The sequence below is a fragment of the Phyllobates terribilis genome, unplaced genomic scaffold (genome assembly GCF_046119375.1).
Source record: "Phyllobates terribilis strain yellow unplaced genomic scaffold, ASM4611937v1 Scaffold_27__1_contigs__length_16484149, whole genome shotgun sequence".
Lineage (NCBI taxonomy): Eukaryota > Metazoa > Chordata > Amphibia > Anura > Dendrobatidae > Phyllobates > Phyllobates terribilis.
Genome location: NW_027362787.1, coordinates 5,273,337 through 5,296,660, shown reverse-complemented (window position 1 = coordinate 5,296,660; position 23,324 = coordinate 5,273,337). Strand labels below are relative to the sequence as shown.

At 47.4% G+C, this 23,324-nt stretch overlaps 12 non-coding genes and 1 pseudogene across 12 annotated transcripts; all 13 read left to right on the top strand.

The window, feature by feature from the left end:
* The first annotated feature begins 341 nt into the window (after positions 1–341).
* On the top strand, positions 342–532 carry LOC141177470 (U2 spliceosomal RNA). The gene has a single exon (XR_012254061.1). It is a non-coding gene; the product is annotated as a U2 spliceosomal RNA (small nuclear RNA).
* Positions 533–1,647: 1,115 nt separating this feature from the next.
* On the top strand, positions 1,648–1,838 carry LOC141177583 (U2 spliceosomal RNA). The gene has a single exon (XR_012254165.1). It is a non-coding gene; the product is annotated as a U2 spliceosomal RNA (small nuclear RNA).
* A 1,115-nt stretch (positions 1,839–2,953) lies between these two features.
* Positions 2,954–3,144, top strand: LOC141177582 (U2 spliceosomal RNA). The gene has a single exon (XR_012254164.1). It is a non-coding gene; the product is annotated as a U2 spliceosomal RNA (small nuclear RNA).
* Positions 3,145–4,259: 1,115 nt separating this feature from the next.
* On the top strand, positions 4,260–4,450 carry LOC141177345 (U2 spliceosomal RNA). Its single transcript, XR_012253948.1, has one exon. It is a non-coding gene; the product is annotated as a U2 spliceosomal RNA (small nuclear RNA).
* A 1,115-nt stretch (positions 4,451–5,565) lies between these two features.
* Positions 5,566–5,643, top strand: LOC141178022 (U2 spliceosomal RNA; annotated as a pseudogene).
* Positions 5,644–11,207: 5,564 nt separating this feature from the next.
* Positions 11,208–11,400, top strand: LOC141177688 (U2 spliceosomal RNA). Its single transcript, XR_012254260.1, has one exon. It is a non-coding gene; the product is annotated as a U2 spliceosomal RNA (small nuclear RNA).
* A 1,115-nt stretch (positions 11,401–12,515) lies between these two features.
* LOC141177226 (U2 spliceosomal RNA) lies at positions 12,516–12,706 on the top strand. The gene has a single exon (XR_012253840.1). It is a non-coding gene; the product is annotated as a U2 spliceosomal RNA (small nuclear RNA).
* A 1,115-nt stretch (positions 12,707–13,821) lies between these two features.
* Positions 13,822–14,012, top strand: LOC141177213 (U2 spliceosomal RNA). The gene has a single exon (XR_012253829.1). It is a non-coding gene; the product is annotated as a U2 spliceosomal RNA (small nuclear RNA).
* Positions 14,013–16,965: 2,953 nt separating this feature from the next.
* Positions 16,966–17,163, top strand: LOC141177996 (U2 spliceosomal RNA). Its single transcript, XR_012254472.1, has one exon. It is a non-coding gene; the product is annotated as a U2 spliceosomal RNA (small nuclear RNA).
* A 1,112-nt stretch (positions 17,164–18,275) lies between these two features.
* Positions 18,276–18,466, top strand: LOC141177201 (U2 spliceosomal RNA). The gene has a single exon (XR_012253818.1). It is a non-coding gene; the product is annotated as a U2 spliceosomal RNA (small nuclear RNA).
* A 1,112-nt stretch (positions 18,467–19,578) lies between these two features.
* Positions 19,579–19,769, top strand: LOC141177189 (U2 spliceosomal RNA). The gene has a single exon (XR_012253807.1). It is a non-coding gene; the product is annotated as a U2 spliceosomal RNA (small nuclear RNA).
* A 1,112-nt stretch (positions 19,770–20,881) lies between these two features.
* LOC141177177 (U2 spliceosomal RNA) lies at positions 20,882–21,072 on the top strand. Its single transcript, XR_012253796.1, has one exon. It is a non-coding gene; the product is annotated as a U2 spliceosomal RNA (small nuclear RNA).
* A 1,112-nt stretch (positions 21,073–22,184) lies between these two features.
* LOC141177164 (U2 spliceosomal RNA) lies at positions 22,185–22,375 on the top strand. The gene has a single exon (XR_012253784.1). It is a non-coding gene; the product is annotated as a U2 spliceosomal RNA (small nuclear RNA).
* The last annotated feature ends 949 nt before the right edge of the window (positions 22,376–23,324 follow it).

Below are 23,324 nucleotides of genomic sequence, written 5' to 3'. Positions count from 1 at the left end.
AGCAGCAGCAGCAGCAGGAGAGGTATGTAATCAGGAGCCCTCCTGCTAAGGGTAGACAGCTGCTCGTTCCACCCCACCCCCCGCCTTAATTGGTTCTCCTCCCTTCCAACGGTGTTGAGGCGGGTGGGAACAGCAGGGGGTGAAGGTGCTGTGTTTAAAGAGGTGGAGTTATGCAGATCTAAAACGCGTGGATTGCAGCAGCAGCAAGCCGAAAAGTGCAGGCATGTAAGGGATCTAGAGGTTGACAACATGTCTTCTTAACGGGAGTCCAGGAGCTCATCTCCACAAATGGACTTTTCAGGATCCTTGGGTGGCTCCGTAGTTTGAAACCAATTCTGGTTATCGCTTCTCGGCCTTTTGGCTAAGATCAAGTGTAGTATCTGTTCTTATCAGTTTAATATCTGATACGTCCCCTATCTGGGGACCATATATTAAATAGATTTTTAGAACAGGGAGATGGAAAAAGAGCTTGCTCTGTCCACTCCACACATTGACCTGGTATTGCAGTATCTCCAGGACCGGTGCACCCCTTCTTTAATGCAGTTTCTAAAATCAGAAAGAATTGAATTCAATGTTTTTTGTTCATTTTGCTTGTTTGTCGGATTTTGGGATGGACTCTTTGGCTTTGCTTTTCTTCTCCTCATTGGATTTTTCATGTTCAAAGTTGCAGAAGCCAGATTACAAGCTCATTTTGGTTCAACTTCAGCAACTGTGCATTGCATTGCCATGTAATGTGATGCAATGCTATCTTTCTAGCTCTCCCTTTTTACTTCCTTTTGGATAAACAGACATATTAGGCAAGCATTTTGGAGCTTTCACCTAAATAACTACAGGTGGTGAGATAAGCTGCACAATATAATTGACCTTTCAGTATATTGTTGCACACACACCATCTATTTAGCAAATGCCCTTGCTATCAACAGCAGCCTTTTAAACTCACCTGAGCTAACAGGTATGTGCGCTGGTTACTCTGCTGCGCTTAAAATTTCTTTTTTGGTTTGCTACAATGCCTTTTCTGAAACGTTGTCTCCTTCTGCTGGAACACTGACTTCTTTCATTTAATGCCTGCAGACTATAAAAGAGAACCCAACCCAAAAAGTTTGGTTGATTAGTCTGTGGCATTCTGTTAAACTGTTGCTTATGGCGGTCTCTGTGAGCTTCTCAGCGACATTCAGCCAGCCAGGTATCCTGCCTGCAGTAGATGGAATGTGGCAATGGAACGCTGGCTGCGCGTGTCATAATAGGCTCTGAGCCTTTATATACCTGTGCACAGCAGCAGCCACCTTCAGTCTGCTGCTGGACAGCCAGCAGCAGCAGCAGCAGGAGAGGTATGTAATCAGGAGCCCTCCTGCTAAGGGTAGACAGCTGCTCGTTCCACCCCACCCCCCGCCTTAATTGGTTCTCCTCCCTTCCAACGGTGTTGAGGCGGGTGGGAACAGCAGGGGGTGAAGGTGCTGTGTTTAAAGAGGTGGAGTTATGCAGATCTAAAACGCGTGGATTGCAGCAGCAGCAAGCCGAAAAGTGCAGGCATGTAAGGGATCTAGAGGTTGACAACATGTCTTCTTAACGGGAGTCCAGGAGCTCATCTCCACAAATGGACTTTTCAGGATCCTTGGGTGGCTCCGTAGTTTGAAACCAATTCTGGTTATCGCTTCTCGGCCTTTTGGCTAAGATCAAGTGTAGTATCTGTTCTTATCAGTTTAATATCTGATACGTCCACTATCTGGGGACCATATATTAAATGGATTTTTAAAACAGGGAGATGGAAAAAGAGCTTGCTCTGTCCACTCCACGCATTGACCTGGTATTGCAGTATCTCCAGGACCGGTGCACCCCTTCTTTAATGCAGTTTCTAAAATCAGAAAGAATTGAATTCAATGTTTTTTGTTCATTTTGCTTGTTTGTCGGATTTTGGGATGGACTCTTTGGCTTTGCTTTTCTTCTCCTCATTGGATTTCTCATGTTCAAAGTTGCAGAAGCCAGATTACAAGCTCATTTTGGTTCAACTTCAGCAACTGTGCATTGCATTGCCATGTAATGTGATGCAATGCTATCTTTCTAGCTCTCCCTTTTTACTTCCTTTTGGATAAACAGACATATTAGGCAAGCATTTTGGAGCTTTCACCTAAATAACTACAGGTGGTGAGATAAGCTGCACAATATAATTGACCTTTCAGTATATTGTTGCACACACACCATCTATTTAGCAAATGCCCTTGTTATCAACAGCAGCCTTTTAAACTCACCTGAGCTAACAGGTATGTGCGCTGGTTACTCTGCTGCGCTTAAAATTTCTTTTTTGGTTTGCTACAATGCCTTTTCTGAAACGTTGTCTCCTTCTGCTGGAACACTGACTTCTTTCATTTAATGCCTGCAGACTATAAAAGAGAACCCAACCCAAAAAGTTTGGTTGATTAGTCTGTGGCATTCTGTTAAACTGTTGCTTATGGCGGTCTCTGTGAGCTTCTCAGCGACATTCAGCCAGCCAGGTATCCTGCCTGCAGTAGATGGAATGTGGCAATGGAACGCTGGCTGCGCGTGTCATAATAGGCTCTGAGCCTTTATATACCTGTGCACAGCAGCAGCCACCTTCAGTCTGCTGCTGGACAGCCAGCAGCAGCAGCAGCAGGAGAGGTATGTAATCAGGAGCCCTCCTGCTAAGGGTAGACAGCTGCACGTTCCACCCCACCCCCCGCCTTAATTGGTTCTCCTCCCTTCCAACGGTGTTGAGGCGGGTGGGAACAGCAGGGGGTGAAGGTGCTGTGTTTAAAGAGGTGGAGTTATGCAGATCTAAAACGCGTGGATTGCAGCAGCAGCAAGCCGAAAAGTGCAGGCATGTAAGGGATCTAGAGGTTGACAACATGTCTTCTTAACGGGAGTCCAGGAGCTCATCTCCACAAATGGACTTTTCAGGATCCTTGGGTGGCTCCGTAGTTTGAAACCAATTCTGGTTATCGCTTCTCGGCCTTTTGGCTAAGATCAAGTGTAGTATCTGTTCTTATCAGTTTAATATCTGATACGTCCACTATCTGGGGACCATATATTAAATGGATTTTTAAAACAGGGAGATGGAAAAAGAGCTTGCTCTGTCCACTCCACGCATTGACCTGGTATTGCAGTATCTCCAGGACCGGTGCACCCCTTCTTTAATGCAGTTTCTAAAATCAGAAAGAATTGAATTCAATGTTTTTTGTTCATTTTGCTTGTTTGTCGGATTTTGGGATGGACTCTTTGGCTTTGCTTTTCTTCTCCTCATTGGATTTCTCATGTTCAAAGTTGCAGAAGCCAGATTACAAGCTCATTTTGGTTCAACTTCAGCAACTGTGCATTGCATTGCCATGTAATGTGATGCAATGCTATCTTTCTAGCTCTCCCTTTTTACTTCCTTTTGGATAAACAGACATATTAGGCAAGCATTTTGGAGCTTTCACCTAAATAACTACAGGTGGTGAGATAAGCTGCACAATATAATTGACCTTTCAGTATATTGTTGCACACACACCATCTATTTAGCAAATGCCCTTGTTATCAACAGCAGCCTTTTAAACTCACCTGAGCTAACAGGTATGTGCGCTGGTTACTCTGCTGCGCTTAAAATTTCTTTTTTGGTTTGCTACAATGCCTTTTCTGAAACGTTGTCTCCTTCTGCTGGAACACTGACTTCTTTCATTTAATGCCTGCAGACTATAAAAGAGAACCCAACCCAAAAAGTTTGGTTGATTAGTCTGTGGCATTCTGTTAAACTGTTGCTTATGGCGGTCTCTGTGAGCTTCTCAGCGACATTCAGCCAGCCAGGTATCCTGCCTGCAGTAGATGGAATGTGGCAATGGAACGCTGGCTGCGCGTGTCATAATAGGCTCTGAGCCTTTATATACCTGTGCACAGCAGCAGCCACCTTCAGTCTGCTGCTGGACAGCCAGCAGCAGCAGCAGCAGGAGAGGTATGTAATCAGGAGCCCTCCTGCTAAGGGTAGACAGCTGCTCGTTCCACCCCACCCCCCGCCTTAATTGGTTCTCCTCCCTTCCAACGGTGTTGAGGCGGGTGGGAACAGCAGGGGGTGAAGGTGCTGTGTTTAAAGAGGTGGAGTTATGCAGATCTAAAACGCGTGGATTGCAGCAGCAGCAAGCCGAAAAGTGCAGGCATGTAAGGGATCTAGAGGTTGACAACATGTCTTCTTAACGGGAGTCCAGGAGCTCATCTCCACAAATGGACTTTTCAGGATCCTTGGGTGGCTCCGTAGATTGAAACCAATTCTGGTTATCGCTTCTCGGCCTTTTGGCTAAGATCAAGTGTAGTATCTGTTCTTATCAGTTTAATATCTGATACGTCCCCTATCTGGGGACCATATATTAAATGGATTTTTAAAACAGGGAGATGGAAAAAGAGCTTGCTCTGTCCACTCCACGCATTGACCTGGTATTGCAGTATCTCCAGGACCGGTGCACCCCTTCTTTAATGCAGTTTCTAAAATCAGAAAGAATTGAATTCAATGTTTTTTGTTCATTTTGCTTGTTTGTCGGATTTTGGGATGGACTCTTTGGCTTTGCTTTTCTTCTCCTCATTGGATTTTTCATGTTCAAAGTTGCAGAAGCCAGATTACAAGCTCATTTTGGTTCAACTTCAGCAACTGTGCATTGCATTGCCATGTAATGTGATGCAATGCTATCTTTCTAGCTCTCCCTTTTTACTTCCTTTTGGATAAACAGACATATTAGGCAAGCATTTTGGAGCTTTCACCTAAATAACTACAGGTGGTGAGATAAGCTGCACAATATAATTGACCTTTCAGTATATTGTTGCACACACACCATCTATTTAGCAAATGCCCTTGTTATCAACAGCAGCCTTTTAAACTCACCTGAGCTAACAGGTATGTGCGCTGGTTACTCTGCTGCGCTTAAAATTTCTTTTTTGGTTTGCTACAATGCCTTTTCTGAAACGTTGTCTCCTTCTGCTGGAACACTGACTTCTTTCATTTAATGCCTGCAGACTATAAAAGAGAACCCAACCCAAAAAGTTTGGTTGATTAGTCTGTGGCATTCTGTTAAACTGTTGCTTATGGCGGTCTCTGTGAGCTTCTCAGCGACATTCAGCCAGCCAGGTATCCTGCCTGCAGTAGATGGAATGTGGCAATGGAACGCTGGCTGCGCGTGTCATAATAGGCTCTGAGCCTTTATATACCTGTGCACAGCAGCAGCCACCTTCAGTCTGCTGCTGGACAGCCAGCAGCAGCAGCAGCAGGAGAGGTATGTAATCAGGAGCCCTCCTGCTAAGGGTAGACAGCTGCTCGTTCCACCCCACCCCCCGCCTTAATTGGTTCTCCTCCCTTCCAACGGTGTTGAGGCGGGTGGGAACAGCAGGGGGTGAAGGTGCTGTGTTTAAAGAGGTGGAGTTATGCAGATCTAAAACGCGTGGATTGCAGCAGCAGCAAGCCGAAAAGTGCAGGCATGTAAGGGATCTAGAGGTTGACAACATGTCTTCTTAATGGGAGTCCAGGAGCTCATCTCCACAAATGGACTTTTCAGGATCCTTGGGTGGCTCCGTAGTTTGAAACCAATTCTGGTTATCGCTTCTCGGCCTTTTGGCTAAGATCAAGTGTAGTATCTGTTCTTTTAAGAACACAAGAGCTACGATCTACACTTGACGAGAGCGATCGAACTCGGAAGGAGAAGAGCTTCGGAGCCCAGCTGACATCGGAGAAGGAAGGCGGATATCGGTGGGAGGAAGAAGCTCTAAAGAATCCAGAAGAAGACGAAGACTCGGAGAAGAATCGGGCTGTCCTGTGGAATCTTCGAGGAAGAAAATCATCGAGACAAAGACCTTTCGGGGAATTTGTCCAGAACACGACGGGAGAAGAATCTGCATAGCTCCACCCATTCCGGGAAGAGTCCCAGATCCAGCTCCAAGAAGTAACTGCAGGAGGAAAGCCATGGCAAGCGCTGCGAGGAAGGCCGAAAAGAAGAGCCTGGAGCAGGGGACAGCCAGGAGGGCCCAGCCAGGAGCCGATTCTGACCCCAAGGACTCTGCCTCCACGACTGGCCAGCAGAAGGGACCCCAGAAGCCCCGCCACGAAGCTCCAGCCCTGGAGCCATGGATGCGGCAGACGGTGGCCCTGAAGCTGAAGGAAGTGGATGGGAGGGTGCCGGACATGTCCTCGGACGTGTTCTGCCAGAAGATGCTGCTGGATCGAGGCTTCTCCAGGTCAGACACCGTCAGCATCCAGACCTTCTTGACGGGGATCTTCTTCGTCACCTTCGCCACTGTGAACACCTGCAGGAGGTTCTGGGAAATGGTAAGCGCAAAAGGACCGGATAATTCTTTCTCTGCCTTTACAGGTAGCTGCCCTATCCAGAGGGACGAAAGGAGGATCACGGTCTCCATGCGCAACCCGCACACCCCAGGCCAAGACATCTGTACCTTCCTGAGACGCTTCTGTTTGGTTGTGAAGGAACCCTCTCACATCCTGAATGGACTCGGCTTCTGGACAGGTAAGTGGTCGGTGACCGTTAGACTTCACAGGGACCTGGCGTACACAGACGGACTTCGGCACCTTCCCCCGACATTCTCCCTGGGCAACTCCTACGGCCTCATCTATTACCCGGACATGCCGCGGAACTGCAGGAGATGCGGCAAGAACGGCCACGAGATGAAGGACTGCAAGGAGGATGCCTGCAGGATTTGTCGAGTGACGGGACACAGCTCGAAGGACTGCCCGAAGAAGACATCCTGCAACCTGTGTGGGCTGGCAGCTCATCTGTACAAGGATTGCCCCAAGCGTGAGAGATCCTGGGCATCGGTGGTTGCGACGACCCCAGCTACGGAGGACAAGGCCCCGACGACCAGGCCTGTGAAGGTCAAGGACGCGACGACCAAGGCCCCAGCGGCCAAGGCCGAGACGACCAAGGCCAAAGCGGTCAAGGAGTCGGTGGCCAAAGCCCCAGCGACGGTCCCAGCAGCTCCGAAGCAGAAGAAAAAGTCAAAGGAGGGTAAGAGTTCTGTCACCCCTCTCTCGATCCCTCCCCCTGCCACCCCCGTCCAATTCCCCCCCACCCCGGCCACCCCTGCTGAGGATTCCACTTCCTCTTCCTCCTTCCCCTACTCCTCAGCAGGTGTCCTTTCCCCTGCCCCGGCAGCCACTCTCCCTCCCCAGACCATGGTAGCGGTGGAATTAACCTTTCCTCCACCCGCCGCTATCTATTCCGAGGAGGATTTTCCCCTTCTTGTCTCCCCAGTTCCAACCCGGGGAAAGAGGAAGGTGGAGGACAGCCCTGCTACTGAATCCTCCAAAAAGAAGATTCTGGATTTCGTAGGCGAAAAGGAGGATACCCTCCCTGAGCCAGAAGAGATGGAGCACATGGTTGAGACCCTGGTGGCCGAGCCAGAAGAGGAGGAACTGGTGGTCGCCGAGATCGAGGCCGCGCTGCTTGACCAGATGGAGGAAGAGGGCCTGCTGGTGATCCCGTCACCAGCAGTCAACACCGACGAGGGACCACCCGACCGGAGTGGTAACTAAGGTGTATTGCCTGCGCTAACTTTTTCTTTTTTCCCTACATGATGGCTAATATTAACTTATTTTCCATTAATGTCAGGAGCATCAAGGACAAGTTCAGACGTCAGACTATTTATGCCTTCCTTACTTCCCAGTTGTGTGATGTTTATATGTTGCAGGAATGTTCCCTTCCCTCCTCTAGGTCCTTCAAACATCTGGCCAGGGAGTGGTCCCACGGTCCATCCTACTGGTCCGGTGGGGGTGACTGCAAGTCTGCGGGGGTCGCAATTCTGATCAGGGGGGGCGCATTCACGCTTGAGTCCGTCCAGGAGCTCATCTGCGGCAGGGCTCTTGTTGTAGATGGCAACTGGGCGGGAGAACCTGTCAGGTTCATCAACGTGTATGCGTCCCCACTGAAGAATGAGCGTTTGGAGCTTTTCCAGACCCTGCGGCTTCAGCTTGCCACCACCAGGACCTTAGTGATGGCCGGGGATTTCAACTGCCCCATCGAGGAGGATGGTCGTAGTTCTGGCACATCTGCCAAGTTGGACATCACGTCCAAGCTGCTCATCGAGATGGTAACCGAGGCCTCTCTTCAGGACGTGGTGGGCTCCATGGGGAGAGGCTCCACGAACTATTCGTGGAGCCGACCCGATGGCTCACTCCGCTCCAGGATTGACTTTGTGTTCACCTCTCGGGCAGTCAGGCAGAGTAGGCACTCGATGGTCTCCTGCTTCTTCTCCGACCACAGAGCCATTCACTTACAAGGTGTCCTCGGCGACGGTTTTCCGTCCGGCCCCGGCTCCTGGAAGCTGAATTGTGCTCTGCTGGCTCAGGATGAAGTCGTGGAGGAGCTGAGAGCAGCCTACGCAATGTGGCAGTCCTACAAGGGTAGCTTCCAAACAGTCTCTGATTGGTGGGAATATGTTAAACTTGAGTTTCGCTGTTTCTTTCAGGCCAAGGGTCGACAACAGGCGTGTGAGAAGAGGAGGGACTTCAGAGGGCTGCAGCGCGAGCTGCGGTCGCTGCAGGACCTTCTTCACTGCGGCTGGGACGTGAGGGAGGAGCTGGAGGAGACCAAGAAGAGCCTGAAAAGGCACTTTGAGGAGGAGTCCAAGCGAATCGTCTTCCGTTCCAAAGTGGAGAATCTGGAGAAGGGTGAGAAATGTAACTCATTCTTTTTCAGAAAACTTCATGCCGGTCACACGCCCCTGAACGAGCTGCGAGACGAGAGCGGAAACATGCGACGTGGGAAGGAGGACGTGATGAGGGTCGTCAGCGACTTCTACAGCGAACTCTACTCCCACAAGACTACCGACCCCGACGCTGCTGATAAGTTCCTGTCAGGTATCACTAACCATCTTGATCCTGCAGGCACGGCAGCCTTGGACAAACCTCTGATGGTGGGCGAATTGCTCTCTGCCGCTAAATCCTTTAGGACCGGCAGGACCCCGGGCAGTGATGGTCTTCCAGCGGAGCTCTATGTAGCGCTGGGAGACCTCATCTGTCCGGACCTGTTGGACCTGTACGAGGAGATGGTGGTGGAGGGTAGAATGCCTCCATCTTTGAGGGAAGGAATGGTCACGATCCTGTACAAGCGGAAGGGAGAGAGGTGCGACCTGAGGAATTGGCGTCCCATCACTCTGCTCAACGTGGACTACAAGATCCTGGCCAAGACGATGGCGACACGACTTAAGACGGTCATCGGACGGATCATCCACCTGGACCAGACCTGCGGCATCCCTGGACGTCGCATCGCAGACAGCCTCGCTCTCGTGCGGGACACGGTCGAGTACATCAAGGTCCGCCGCGCACACGCGGCCCTGGTCTCCTTGGATCAGGAGAAGGCCTTCGACCGGGTTTCCCACGAGTTCATGGGCCGAGCTCTGCACCGGTTAGGTTTGGGTAACATGTTTTGTTCGTATGTCCGTCTGATGTATTTTGATATCCACAGCTCGGTGTTGGTGAACGGCTGGAAGACTGACCCCTTCCCTGTCCTCTCTGGGGTCAGACAAGGCTGCCCTCTATCACCTCTTCTTTTTGTTTGTGTTATAGAACTCTTCGCAGAGGCTATCCGGCAGAATGGAGAGATCAGAGGGATCACCGCACCGGGTCCGGGACGACACGAGTTCAAGTGCTCGCTCTACATGGACGACGTCACCGTCTTCTGCGCTGATCGTGGTTCAGTCGACGCCCTCGTCCAGACGTGTGAGAGGTTCGGCCGGGCTTCAGGGGCCAAAGTCAACTGCAGGAAGTCGGAAGCCATGCTCTTCGGGGATTGGCAGCCGGCCTCCTCCGCCCCCTTCCCCTTCAACATTCAACCGGATTTCCTCAAGGTGCTGGGAGTCTGGTTCGGGAAGGAAGGAGCGGCCCTCAAGTCCTGGCAAGAACGCTTGGCCAAGGTGAAGCAACGGATCGGACTCTGGAGCCTCAGACACCTCACTTGTGAGGGTAAGGCACTCGTCCTGCGTAATGAGGTCCTGCCCGTCTTGCAGTACACGGCGCAGGCCTGGCCCCCACACGTCACTGTGTGCAGGGCCATTACCAGGACAGTGTTTCACTTTGTCTGGGGATCCAAGATGGACAGAGTCAGGCGGGCCGTCATGTACAAGGAGCCTCGCAAGGGTGGGAAGGGCGTTCCAGATATCCCCACCCTCCTGCGATCCTCTTTTGTGTGTGATTGTGTCCGCCGGACTTTGCAAGTCAAGAATGGCTCCGCGGGCAGGTCCATGTCTCGCTTCTTCCTGCTTCCTCTTTGGAGGCGACTCGGCTGGGACAAGTGGGACAGCTCCTTCCCCTACAACTGGACGACGCCATGGTTCTACGGAGACGTCGTTCGATTTGTGGGGGAGCATCAACTGGAGGGACTCAAGCCCGACTTGTGGAAGCCCAAAACTATCCACAAGCTAATCAGAGCCAAGGATGACGTGGAGAACATCACAGGACTTCACCAGGACACGCTGGAGACTGTGTGGACAAATGTGTCGTCTGACAGGCTGACCAACGGGCACAAGGACTTGTCGTGGATGGCGATTCAGGGCGGACTGCCCGTCCGGTCATTCATGCATGCCCGGAACCTGTGCAAGAACCGGTACTGCCCAAGGTGCCCCTTCGTGGAGGAAACATCTTTGCACACTTTTTGGGACTGCGGATTTGCACAGCGCCTATTGACTGCACTTGAGGACGACCTGAGGAACTCTGTCCCCAGGGCGAGCCTATCGCACCATTCTGTGCTTTACGGACTCTTCCCTGGGGTTCATACCGTCGGAGCCATCCAGGAGGCTTGGCGCCTTATGAACTGCTTCAAGGATGCCGTTTGGGTCGCCAGGAACCGGCTCATCTTGAGGAGGGAGAGGATGTCCATCCAGGACTGCCGCAGGCTGATCCACAGCCTGCTCAGAGACTATTCCATCATGGACGGTCCGGAGGACGAGGATGAGGACTAAACCCCTCCTCCCCCTCTCCCCTTATGTGTCTTGTCTTTCAATAAAGCTTCGGGCCTGTGATTTTCCCCTCCCCATCCCCTTTTTCCCAATCCCCATCCCTTATCACGGTTCGTCGTACTGTATTGATTGACATGCTTTTTCTTTCAGATTGAGTGTTTTGTGTAGCATAGGGGTGTGATGTGTCTAGTTAGTGCGTCGTATCCTCATGCTATGTAAATATGATGTAGAATTCTGTGTGTACTGGGCTGCGGCACTGTACACTGTCTGTTAACTTATTTTTTGTGCTAATAAAAGATATATTCAATCAAAAAATCTGTTCTTATCAGTTTAATATCTGATACGTCCCCTATCTGGGGACCATATATTAAATGGATTTTTAGAACAGGGAGATGGAAAAAGAGCTTGCTCTGTCCACTCCACGCATTGACCTGGTATTGCAGTATCTCCAGGACCGGTGCACCCCTTCTTTAATGCAGTTTCTAAAATCAGAAAGAATTGAATTCAATGTTTTTTGTTCATTTTGCTTGTTTGTCGGATTTTGGGATGGACTCTTTGGCTTTGCTTTTCTTCTCCTCATTGGATTTTTCATGTTCAAAGTTGCAGAAGCCAGATTACAAGCTCATTTTGGTTCAACTTCAGCAACTGTGCATTGCATTGCCATGTAATGTGATGCAATGCTATCTTTCTAGCTCTCCCTTTTTACTTCCTTTTGGATAAACAGACATATTAGGCAAGCATTTTGGAGCTTTCACCTAAATAACTACAGGTGGTGAGATAAGCTGCACAATATAATTGACCTTTCAGTATATTGTTGCACACACACCATCTATTTAGCAAATGCCCTTGTTATCAACAGCAGCCTTTTAAACTCACCTGAGCTAACAGGTATGTGCGCTGGTTACTCTGCTGCGCTTAAAATTTCTTTTTTGGTTTGCTACAATGCCTTTTCTGAAACGTTGTCTCCTTCTGCTGGAACACTGACTTCTTTCATTTAATGCCTGCAGACTATAAAAGAGAACCCAACCCAAAAAGTTTGGTTGATTAGTCTGTGGCATTCTGTTAAACTGTTGCTTATGGCGGTCTCTGTGAGCTTCTCAGCGACATTCAGCCAGCCAGGTATCCTGCCTGCAGTAGATGGAATGTGGCAATGGAACGCTGGCTGCGCGTGTCATAATAGGCTCTGAGCCTTTATATACCTGTGCACAGCAGCAGCCACCTTCAGTCTGCTGCTGGACAGCCAGCAGCAGCAGCAGCAGGAGAGGTATGTAATCAGGAGCCCTCCTGCTAAAGGTAGACAGCTGCTCGTTCCACCCCACCCCCCGCCTTAATTGGTTCTCCTCCCTTCCAACGGTGTTGAGGCGGGTGGGAACAGCAGGGGGTGAAGGTGCTGTGTTTAAAGAGGTGGAGTTATGCAGATCTAAAACGCGTGGATTGCAGCAGCAGCAAGCCGAAAAGTGCAGGCATGTAAGGGATCTAGAGGTTGACAACATGTCTTCTTAACGGGAGTCCAGGAGCTCATCTCCACAAATGGACTTTTCAGGATCCTTGGGTGGCTCCGTAGTTTGAAACCAATTCTGGTTATCGCTTCTCGGCCTTTTGGCTAAGATCAAGTGTAGTATCTGTTCTTATCAGTTTAATATCTGATACGTCCCCTATCTGGGGACCATATATTAAATGGATTTTTAGAACAGGGAGATGGAAAAAGAGCTTGCTCTGTCCACTCCACGCATTGACCTGGTATTGCAGTATCTCCAGGACCGGTGCACCCCTTCTTTAATGCAGTTTCTAAAATCAGAAAGAATTGAATTCAATGTTTTTTGTTCATTTTGCTTGTTTGTCGGATTTTGGGATGGACTCTTTGGCTTTGCTTTTCTTCTCCTCATTGGATTTTTCATGTTCAAAGTTGCAGAAGCCAGATTACAAGCTCATTTTGGTTCAACTTCAGCAACTGTGCATTGCATTGCCATGTAATGTGATGCAATGCTATCTTTCTAGCTCTCCCTTTTTACTTCCTTTTGGATAAACAGACATATTAGGCAAGCATTTTGGAGCTTTCACCTAAATAACTACAGGTGGTGAGATAAGCTGCACAATATAATTGACCTTTCAGTATATTGTTGCACACACACCATCTATTTAGCAAATGCCCTTGTTATCAACAGCAGCCTTTTAAACTCACCTGAGCTAACAGGTATGTGCGCTGGTTACTCTGCTGCGCTTAAAATTTCTTTTTTGGTTTGCTACAATGCCTTTTCTGAAACGTTGTCTCCTTCTGCTGGAACACTGACTTCTTTCATTTAATGCCTGCAGACTATAAAAGAGAACCCAACCCAAAAAGTTTGGTTGATTAGTCTGTGGCATTCTGTTAAACTGTTGCTTATGGCGGTCTCTGTGAGCTTCTCAGCGACATTCAGCCAGCCAGGTATCCTGCCTGCAGTAGATGGAATGTGGCAATGGAACGCTGGCTGCGCGTGTCATAATAGGCTCTGAGCCTTTATATACCTGTGCACAGCAGCAGCCACCTTCAGTCTGCTGCTGGACAGCCAGCAGCAGCAGCAGCAGGAGAGGTATGTAATCAGGAGCCCTCCTGCTAAGGGTAGACAGCTGCTCGTTCCACCCCACCCCCCGCCTTAATTGGTTCTCCTCCCTTCCAACGGTGTTGAGGCGGGTGGGAACAGCAGGGGGTGAAGGTGCTGTGTTTAAAGAGGTGGAGTTATGCAGATCTAAAACGCGTGGATTGCAGCAGCAGCAAGCCGAAAAGTGCAGGCATGTAAGGGATCTAGAGGTTGACAACATGTCTTCTTAATGGGAGTCCAGGAGCTCATCTCCACAAATGGACTTTTCAGGATCCTTGGGTGGCTCCGTAGTTTGAAACCAATTCTGGTTATCGCTTCTCGGCCTTTTGGCTAAGATCAAGTGTAGTATCTGTTCTTATCAGTTTAATATCTGATACGTCCCCTATCTGGGGACCATATATTAAATGGATTTTTAGAACAGGGAGATGGAAAAAGAGCTTGCTCTGTCCACTCCACGCATTGACCTGGTATTGCAGTATCTCCAGGACCGGTGCACCCCTTCTTTAATGCAGTTTCTAAAATCAGAAAGAATTGAATTCAATGTTTTTTGTTCATTTTGCTTGTTTGTCGGATTTTGGGATGGACTCTTTGGCTTTGCTTTTCTTCTCCTCATTGGATTTTTCATGTTCAAAGTTGCAGAAGCCAGATTACAAGCTCATTTTGGTTCAACTTCAGCAACTGTGCATTGCATTGCCATGTAATGTGATGCAATGCTATCTTTCTAGCTCTCCCTTTTTACTTCCTTTTGGATAAACAGACATATTAGGCAAGCATTTTGGAGCTTTCACCTAAATAACTACAGGTGGTGAGATAAGCTGCACAATATAATTGACCTTTCAGTATATTGTTGCACACACACCATCTATTTAGCAAATGCCCTTGTTATCAACAGCAGCCTTTTAAACTCACCTGAGCTAACAGGTATGTGCGCTGGTTACTCTGCTGCGCTTAAAATTTCTTTTTTGGTTTGCTACAATGCCTTTTCTGAAACGTTGTCTCCTTCTGCTGGAACACTGACTTCTTTCATTTAATGCCTGCAGACTATAAAAGAGAACCCAACCCAAAAAGTTTGGTTGATTAGTCTGTGGCATTCTGTTAAACTGTTGCTTATGGCGGTCTCTGTGAGCTTCTCAGCGACATTCAGCCAGCCAGGTATCCTGCCTGCAGTAGATGGAATGTGGCAATGGAACGCTGGCTGCGCGTGTCATAATAGGCTCTGAGCCTTTATATACCTGTGCACAGCAGCAGCCACCTTCAGTCTGCTGCTGGACAGCCAGCAGCAGCAGCAGCAGGAGAGGTATGTAATCAGGAGCCCTCCTGCTAAGGGTAGACAGCTGCTCGTTCCACCCCACCCCCCGCCTTAATTGGTTCTCCTCCCTTCCAACGGTGTTGAGGCGGGTGGGAACAGCAGGGGGTGAAGGTGCTGTGTTTAAAGAGGTGGAGTTATGCAGATCTAAAACGCGTGGATTGCAGCAGCAGCAAGCCGAAAAGTGCAGGCATGTAAGGGATCTAGAGGTTGACAACATGTCTTCTTAACGGGAGTCCAGGAGCTCATCTCCACAAATGGACTTTTCAGGATCCTTGGGTGGCTCCGTAGTTTGAAACCAATTCTGGTTATCGCTTCTCGGCCTTTTGGCTAAGATCAAGTGCAGTGATCTACCGGTTGCTGCCTTGGTCTTGGCTGAGAGGTGCCTTGGGTACCCGGCTCCTTGGCCTCGGGGGATCGCTGCATGTAGCAGTGCGGCTTCACCCCCTTGCTGCTTTTGGGGAGCCGGATTAGTCCCTGGGCAACGAGGGGCGATCAGCCTGCCTGCTTTTTTTAAGTAGGCGAGGAGGATTTTTGCCACGTTTGGTGTGAAGATATGGACGGGAGAAGCCCAAATATGCTGACCTGTGAAGAGCTCCCAGTTTTTGCAAGACTGAAGAATGCAGTGCGGTTTATTTTTTTGGATCCAGAGAAGAAGAAGTCTGGCTTGTTTTTTTTGGTAGAGAAGATTTTGTTTGGACTATTGGAAGTTCAAATGGAACAAGTTTTGTCTATGTTGGAGTTCCCGAAGAGAAGGATATATGATGTTATTTTTTGTTCAGAAGATATCTTTTCTGACTTTTGGAAGAGAATGGATCTAGTGAAGGAAGATTCGATACTTGAAGGTGTTTTTTTTGTGTCGCATTTTCCTAGGAAGGAAAGGCTAATAGTAATAAGGATGTATAGTCCTTTCATATTGGAAGAAGAGATCATGACCTTTTTATCCCGGTACTGTGAGAAAGTGAGTTCTGCTGGCAAAATGTTTAACCGATATGGTTTTTGGACCACGAGGTGGAGGTTCCTGGTCATGTTCAAGGAAAGTTTGGATGGTGTTGTGGTACTCCCACCAAGTAGATTCAAAATCGGGACAGTTAATGGAGATATGTTCTTTACAGGTATGCCGAAGTTTTGTAGGCGTTGTAAACAGTATGGCCATGAAAAGGATTCCTGTACATTACAGTGGTGTGCCAAGTGTGAAGAAGTGGGACATAAGGCAGAGAATTGTGAAAAAAGTAAGAAATGTAATCTATGTGGTGGCAGTGGTCATTTATATGATTGCTGTCCTGTCAATAAAAGGGAGGAGAAGTCAGTTGACAAGGAAGATGGAAATGAAGAAGAGTCTGAAGCTGCCCCCCATGATGAAACGGAAGAGAACATATCTCAAAAGAAGGAGGAACAAATAAGAGATATAAGAAAAGAAGGTGATCATATGGAAGAAGATACTGAGAGTGATATCACAGGCGTTGAGATTGAAAATACTAGCTTGGAAGAAGAAGTGGAGGTGGATAGGGAGTCAGAAGATCAGGAGGAAAGTGAGTCCTCCAGTCAGGATGAAAAGGAAGGTGCTGTAAGTAATATGGAAGAGGAGGAGGAGGGTGAAGAAACTAGTGAAGAAGAAAGAGAGGATGTCGCATGTGAAGCCAGAGAAGAAATTGAAGGAGTTTTGTCATCTGGGAAGGACTCTAGTGAAGCAAAGGATGTTTCAGAAAAAAATATGAGGGAGATGGAGGAGAGACAAGAAGTGTTGAAAATGCTAGAGAGTTGTGAAGGGGGGACTCAGGCTAGTCTAAGGCGCAAAGTGTGGAATAACATTTATAGCGATATGCATCGTTTTTTTTCAACTTACAGAATACCTCAGTCGTTGGCTAAAGAGGTAGAAGAAGCTTGGGATGGTCGGTTTCTGGATGGAAGGCTTTTGAATGCCTTGGCAGCATATGGCCTGAAGAGAGGAATGTTGCCTTAAATCGTAATGGTAAAGATTGTAATGTTGTGATGTAAAGAATATGGAATAACTGTATTGTGATAATATAAACGTATATATATAAAATAAGATTGGAAAAATGGATATATGACCCACAATGATGGATAACAACCTAATACCATTTGGAAATCATTGCAAAGCATGAAATGGTAAATATGGGACTTGTAATCTGAGTGGAAAAAAAAAAAAAAAAAAAAAAAAAAAAAAAAAAATCTGTTCTTATCAGTTTAATATCTGATACGTCCCCTATCTGGAGACCATATATTAAATGGATTTTTAGAACAGGGAGATGGAAAAAGAGCTTGCTCTGTCCACTCCACGCATTGACCTGGTATTGCAGTATCTCCAGGACCGGTGCACCCCTTCTTTAATGCAGTTTCTAAAATCAGAAAGAATTGAATTCAATGTTTTTTGTTCATTTTGCTTGTTTGTCGGATTTTGGGATGGACTCTTTGGCTTTGCTTTTCTTCTCCTCATTGGATTTTTCATGTTCAAAGTTGCAGAAGCCAGATTACAAGCTCATTTTGGTTCAACTTCAGCAACTGTGCATTGCATTGCCATGTAATGTGATGCAATGCTATCTTTCTAGCTCTCCCTTTTTACTTCCTTTTGGATAAACAGACATATTAGGCAAGCATTTTGGAGCTTTCACCTAAATAACTACAGGTGGTGAGATAAGCTGCACAATATAATTGACCTTTCAGTATATTGTTGCACACACACCATCTATTTAGCAAATGCCCTTGTTATCAACAGCAGCCTTTTAAACTCACCTGAGCTAACAGGTATGTGCGCTGGTTACTCTGCTGCGCTTAAAATTTCTTTTTTGGTTTGCTACAATGCCTTTTCTGAAACGTTGTCTCCTTCTGCTGGAACACTGACTTCTTTCATTTAATGCCTGCAGACTATAAAAGAGAACCCAACCCAAAAAGTTTGGTTGATTAGTCTGTGGCATTCTGTTAAACTGTTGCTTATGGCGGTCTCTGTGAGCTTCTCAGCGACATTCAGCCAGCCAGGTATCCTGCCTGCAGTAGATGGAATGTGGCAATGGAACGCTGGCTGCGCGTGTCATAATAGGCTCTGAGCCTTTATATACCTGTGCACAGCAGCAGCCACCTTCAGTCTGCTGCTGGACAGCCAGCAGCAGCAGCAGGAGAGGTATGTAATCAGGAGCCCTCCTGCTAAGGGTAGACAGCTGCTCGTTCCACCCCACCCCCCGCCTTAATTGGTTCTCCTCCCTTCCAACGGTGTTGAGGCGGGTGGGAACAGCAGGGGGTGAAGGTGCTGTGTTTAAAGAGGTGGAGTTATGCAGATCTAAAACGCGTGGATTGCAGCAGCAGCAAGCCGAAAAGTGCAGGCATGTAAGGGATCTAGAGGTTGACAACATGTCTTCTTAACGGGAGTCCAGGAGCTCATCTCCACAAATGGACTTTTCAGGATCCTTGGGTGGCTCCGTAGTTTGAAACCAATTCTGGTTATCGCTTCTCGGCCTTTTGGCTAAGATCAAGTGTAGTATCTGTTCTTATCAGTTTAATATCTGATACGTCCCCTATCTGGGGACCATATATTAAATGGATTTTTAGAACAGGGAGATGGAAAAAGAGCTTGCTCTGTCCACTCCACGCATTGACCTGGTATTGCAGTATCTCCAGGACCGGTGCACCCCTTCTTTAATGCAGTTTCTAAAATCAGAAAGAATTGAATTCAATGTTTTTTGTTCATTTTGCTTGTTTGTCGGATTTTGGGATGGACTCTTTGGCTTTGCTTTTCTTCTCCTCATTGGATTTTTCATGTTCAAAGTTGCAGAAGCCAGATTACAAGCTCATTTTGGTTCAACTTCAGCAACTGTGCATTGCATTGCCATGTAATGTGATGCAATGCTATCTTTCTAGCTCTCCCTTTTTACTTCCTTTTGGATAAACAGACATATTAGGCAAGCATTTTGGAGCTTTCACCTAAATAACTACAGGTGGTGAGATAAGCTGCACAATATAATTGACCTTTCAGTATATTGTTGCACACACACCATCTATTTAGCAAATGCCCTTGTTATCAACAGCAGCCTTTTAAACTCACCTGAGCTAACAGGTATGTGCGCTGGTTACTCTGCTGCGCTTAAAATTTCTTTTTTGGTTTGCTACAATGCCTTTTCTGAAACGTTGTCTCCTTCTGCTGGAACACTGACTTCTTTCATTTAATGCCTGCAGACTATAAAAGAGAACCCAACCCAAAAAGTTTGGTTGATTAGTCTGTGGCATTCTGTTAAACTGTTGCTTATGGCGGTCTCTGTGAGCTTCTCAGCGACATTCAGCCAGCCAGGTATCCTGCCTGCAGTAGATGGAATGTGGCAATGGAACGCTGGCTGCGCGTGTCATAATAGGCTCTGAGCCTTTATATACCTGTGCACAGCAGCAGCCACCTTCAGTCTGCTGCTGGACAGCCAGCAGCAGCAGCAGGAGAGGTATGTAATCAGGAGCCCTCCTGCTAAGGGTAGACAGCTGCTCGTTCCACCCCACCCCCCGCCTTAATTGGTTCTCCTCCCTTCCAACGGTGTTGAGGCGGGTGGGAACAGCAGGGGGTGAAGGTGCTGTGTTTAAAGAGGTGGAGTTATGCAGATCTAAAACGCGTGGATTGCAGCAGCAGCAAGCCGAAAAGTGCAGGCATGTAAGGGATCTAGAGGTTGACAACATGTCTTCTTAACGGGAGTCCAGGAGCTCATCTCCACAAATGGACTTTTCAGGATCCTTGGGTGGCTCCGTAGTTTGAAACCAATTCTGGTTATCGCTTCTCGGCCTTTTGGCTAAGATCAAGTGTAGTATCTGTTCTTATCAGTTTAATATCTGATACGTCCCCTATCTGGGGACCATATATTAAATGGATTTTTAGAACAGGGAGATGGAAAAAGAGCTTGCTCTGTCCACTCCACGCATTGACCTGGTATTGCAGTATCTCCAGGACCGGTGCACCCCTTCTTTAATGCAGTTTCTAAAATCAGAAAGAATTGAATTCAATGTTTTTTGTTCATTTTGCTTGTTTGTCGGATTTTGGGATGGACTCTTTGGCTTTGCTTTTCTTCTCCTCATTGGATTTTTCATGTTCAAAGTTGCAGAAGCCAGATTACAAGCTCATTTTGGTTCAGCTTCAGCAACTGTGCATTGCATTGCCATGTAATGTGATGCAATGCTATCTTTCTAGCTCTCCCTTTTTACTTCCTTTTGGATAAACAGACATATTAGGCAAGCATTTTGGAGCTTTCACCTAAATAACTACAGGTGGTGAGATAAGCTGCACAATATAATTGACCTTTCAGTATATTGTTGCACACACACCATCTATTTAGCAAATGCCCTTGTTATCAACAGCAGCCTTTTAAACTCACCTGAGCTAACAGGTATGTGCGCTGGTTACTCTGCTGCGCTTAAAATTTCTTTTTTGGTTTGCTACAATGCCTTTTCTGAAACGTTGTCTCCTTCTGCTGGAACACTGACTTCTTTCATTTAATGCCTGCAGACTATAAAAGAGAACCCAACCCAAAAAGTTTGGTTGATTAGTCTGTGGCATTCTGTTAAACTGTTGCTTATGGCGGTCTCTGTGAGCTTCTCAGCGACATTCAGCCAGCCAGGTATCCTGCCTGCAGTAGATGGAATGTGGCAATGGAACGCTGGCTGCGCGTGTCATAATAGGCTCTGAGCCTTTATATACCTGTGCACAGCAGCAGCCACCTTCAGTCTGCTGCTGGACAGCCAGCAGCAGCAGCAGGAGAGGTATGTAATCAGGAGCCCTCCTGCTAAGGGTAGACAGCTGCTCGTTCCACCCCACCCCCCGCCTTAATTGGTTCTCCTCCCTTCCAACGGTGTTGAGGCGGGTGGGAACAGCAGGGGGTGAAGGTGCTGTGTTTAAAGAGGTGGAGTTATGCAGATCTAAAACGCGTGGATTGCAGCAGCAGCAAGCCGAAAAGTGCAGGCATGTAAGGGATCTAGAGGTTGACAACATGTCTTCTTAACGGGAGTCCAGGAGCTCATCTCCACAAATGGACTTTTCAGGATCCTTGGGTGGCTCCGTAGTTTGAAACCAATTCTGGTTATCGCTTCTCGGCCTTTTGGCTAAGATCAAGTGTAGTATCTGTTCTTATCAGTTTAATATCTGATACGTCCCCTATCTGGGGACCATATATTAAATGGATTTTTAGAACAGGGAGATGGAAAAAGAGCTTGCTCTGTCCACTCCACGCATTGACCTGGTATTGCAGTATCTCCAGGACCGGTGCACCCCTTCTTTAATGCAGTTTCTAAAATCAGAAAGAATTGAATTCAATGTTTTTTGTTCATTTTGCTTGTTTGTCGGATTTTGGGATGGACTCTTTGGCTTTGCTTTTCTTCTCCTCATTGGATTTTTCATGTTCAAAGTTGCAGAAGCCAGATTACAAGCTCATTTTGGTTCAACTTCAGCAACTGTGCATTGCATTGCCATGTAATGTGATGCAATGCTATCTTTCTAGCTCTCCCTTTTTACTTCCTTTTGGATAAACAGACATATTAGGCAAGCATTTTGGAGCTTTCACCTAAATAACTACAGGTGGTGAGATAAGCTGCACAATATAATTGACCTTTCAGTATATTGTTGCACACACACCATCTATTTAGCAAATGCCCTTGTTATCAACAGCAGCCTTTTAAACTCACCTGAGCTAACAGGTATGTGCGCTGGTTACTCTGCTGCGCTTAAAATTTCTTTTTTGGTTTGCTACAATGCCTTTTCTGAAACGTTGTCTCCTTCTGCTGGAACACTGACTTCTTTCATTTAATGCCTGCAGACTATAAAAGAGAACCCAACCCAAAAAGTTTGGTTGATTAGTCTGTGGCATTCTGTTAAACTGTTGCTTATGGCGGTCTCTGTGAGCTTCTCAGCGACATTCAGCCAGCCAGGTATCCTGCCTGCAGTAGATGGAATGTGGCAATGGAACGCTGGCTGCGCGTGTCATAATAGGCTCTGAGCCTTTATATACCTGTGCACAGCAGCAGCCACCTTCAGTCTGCTGCTGGACAGCCAGCAGCAGCAGCAGGAGAGGTATGTAATCAGGAGCCCTCCTGCTAAGGGTAGACAGCTGCTCGTTCCACCCCACCCCCCGCCTTAATTGGTTCTCCTCCCTTCCAACGGTGTTGAGGCGGGTGGGAACAGCAGGGGGTGAAGGTGCTGTGTTTAAAGAGGTGGAGTTATGCAGATCTAAAACGCGTGGATTGCAGCAGCAGCAAGCCGAAAAGTGCAGGCATGTAAGGGATCTAGAGGTTGACAACATGTCTTCTTAACGGGAGTCCAGGAGCTCATCTCCACAAATGGACTTTTCAGGATCCTTGGGTGGCTCCGTAGTTTGAAACCAATTCTGGTTATCGCTTCTCGGCCTTTTGGCTAAGATCAAGTGTAGTATCTGTTCTTATCAGTTTAATATCTGATACGTCCCCTATCTGGGGACCATATATTAAATGGATTTTTAGAACAGGGAGATGGAAAAAGAGCTTGCTCTGTCCACTCCACGCATTGACCTGGTATTGCAGTATCTCCAGGACCGGTGCACCCCTTCTTTAATGCAGTTTCTAAAATCAGAAAGAATTGAATTCAATGTTTTTTGTTCATTTTGCTTGTTTGTCGGATTTTGGGATGGACTCTTTGGCTTTGCTTTTCTTCTCCTCATTGGATTTTTCATGTTCAAAGTTGCAGAAGCCAGATTACAAGCTCATTTTGGTTCAACTTCAGCAACTGTGCATTGCATTGCCATGTAATGTGATGCAATGCTATCTTTCTAGCTCTCCCTTTTTACTTCCTTTTGGATAAACAGACATATTAGGCAAGCATTTTGGAGCTTTCACCTAAATAACTACAGGTGGTGAGATAAGCTGCACAATATAATTGACCTTTCAGTATATTGTTGCACACACACCATCTATTTAGCAAATGCCCTTGTTATCAACAGCAGCCTTTTAAACTCACCTGAGCTAACAGGTATGTGCGCTGGTTACTCTGCTGCGCTTAAAATTTCTTTTTTGGTTTGCTACAATGCCTTTTCTGAAACGTTGTCTCCTTCTGCTGGAACACTGACTTCTTTCATTTAATGCCTGCAGACTATAAAAGAGAACCCAACCCAAAAAGTTTGGTTGATTAGTCTGTGGCATTCTGTTAAACTGTTGCTTATGGCGGTCTCTGTGAGCTTCTCAGCGACATTCAGCCAGCCAGGTATCCTGCCTGCAGTAGATGGAATGTGGCAATGGAACGCTGGCTGCGCGTGTCATAATAGGCTCTGAGCCTTTATATACCTGTGCACAGCAGCAGCCACCTTCAGTCTGCTGCTGGACAGCCAGCAGCAGCAGCAGCAGGAGAGGTATGTAATCAGGAGCCCTCCTGCTAAGGGTAGACAGCTGCTCGTTCCACCCCACCCCCCGCCTTAATTGGTTCTCCTCCCTTCCAACGGTGTTGAGGCGGGTGGGAACAGCAGGGGGTGAAGGTGCTGTGTTTAAAGAGGTGGAGTTATGCA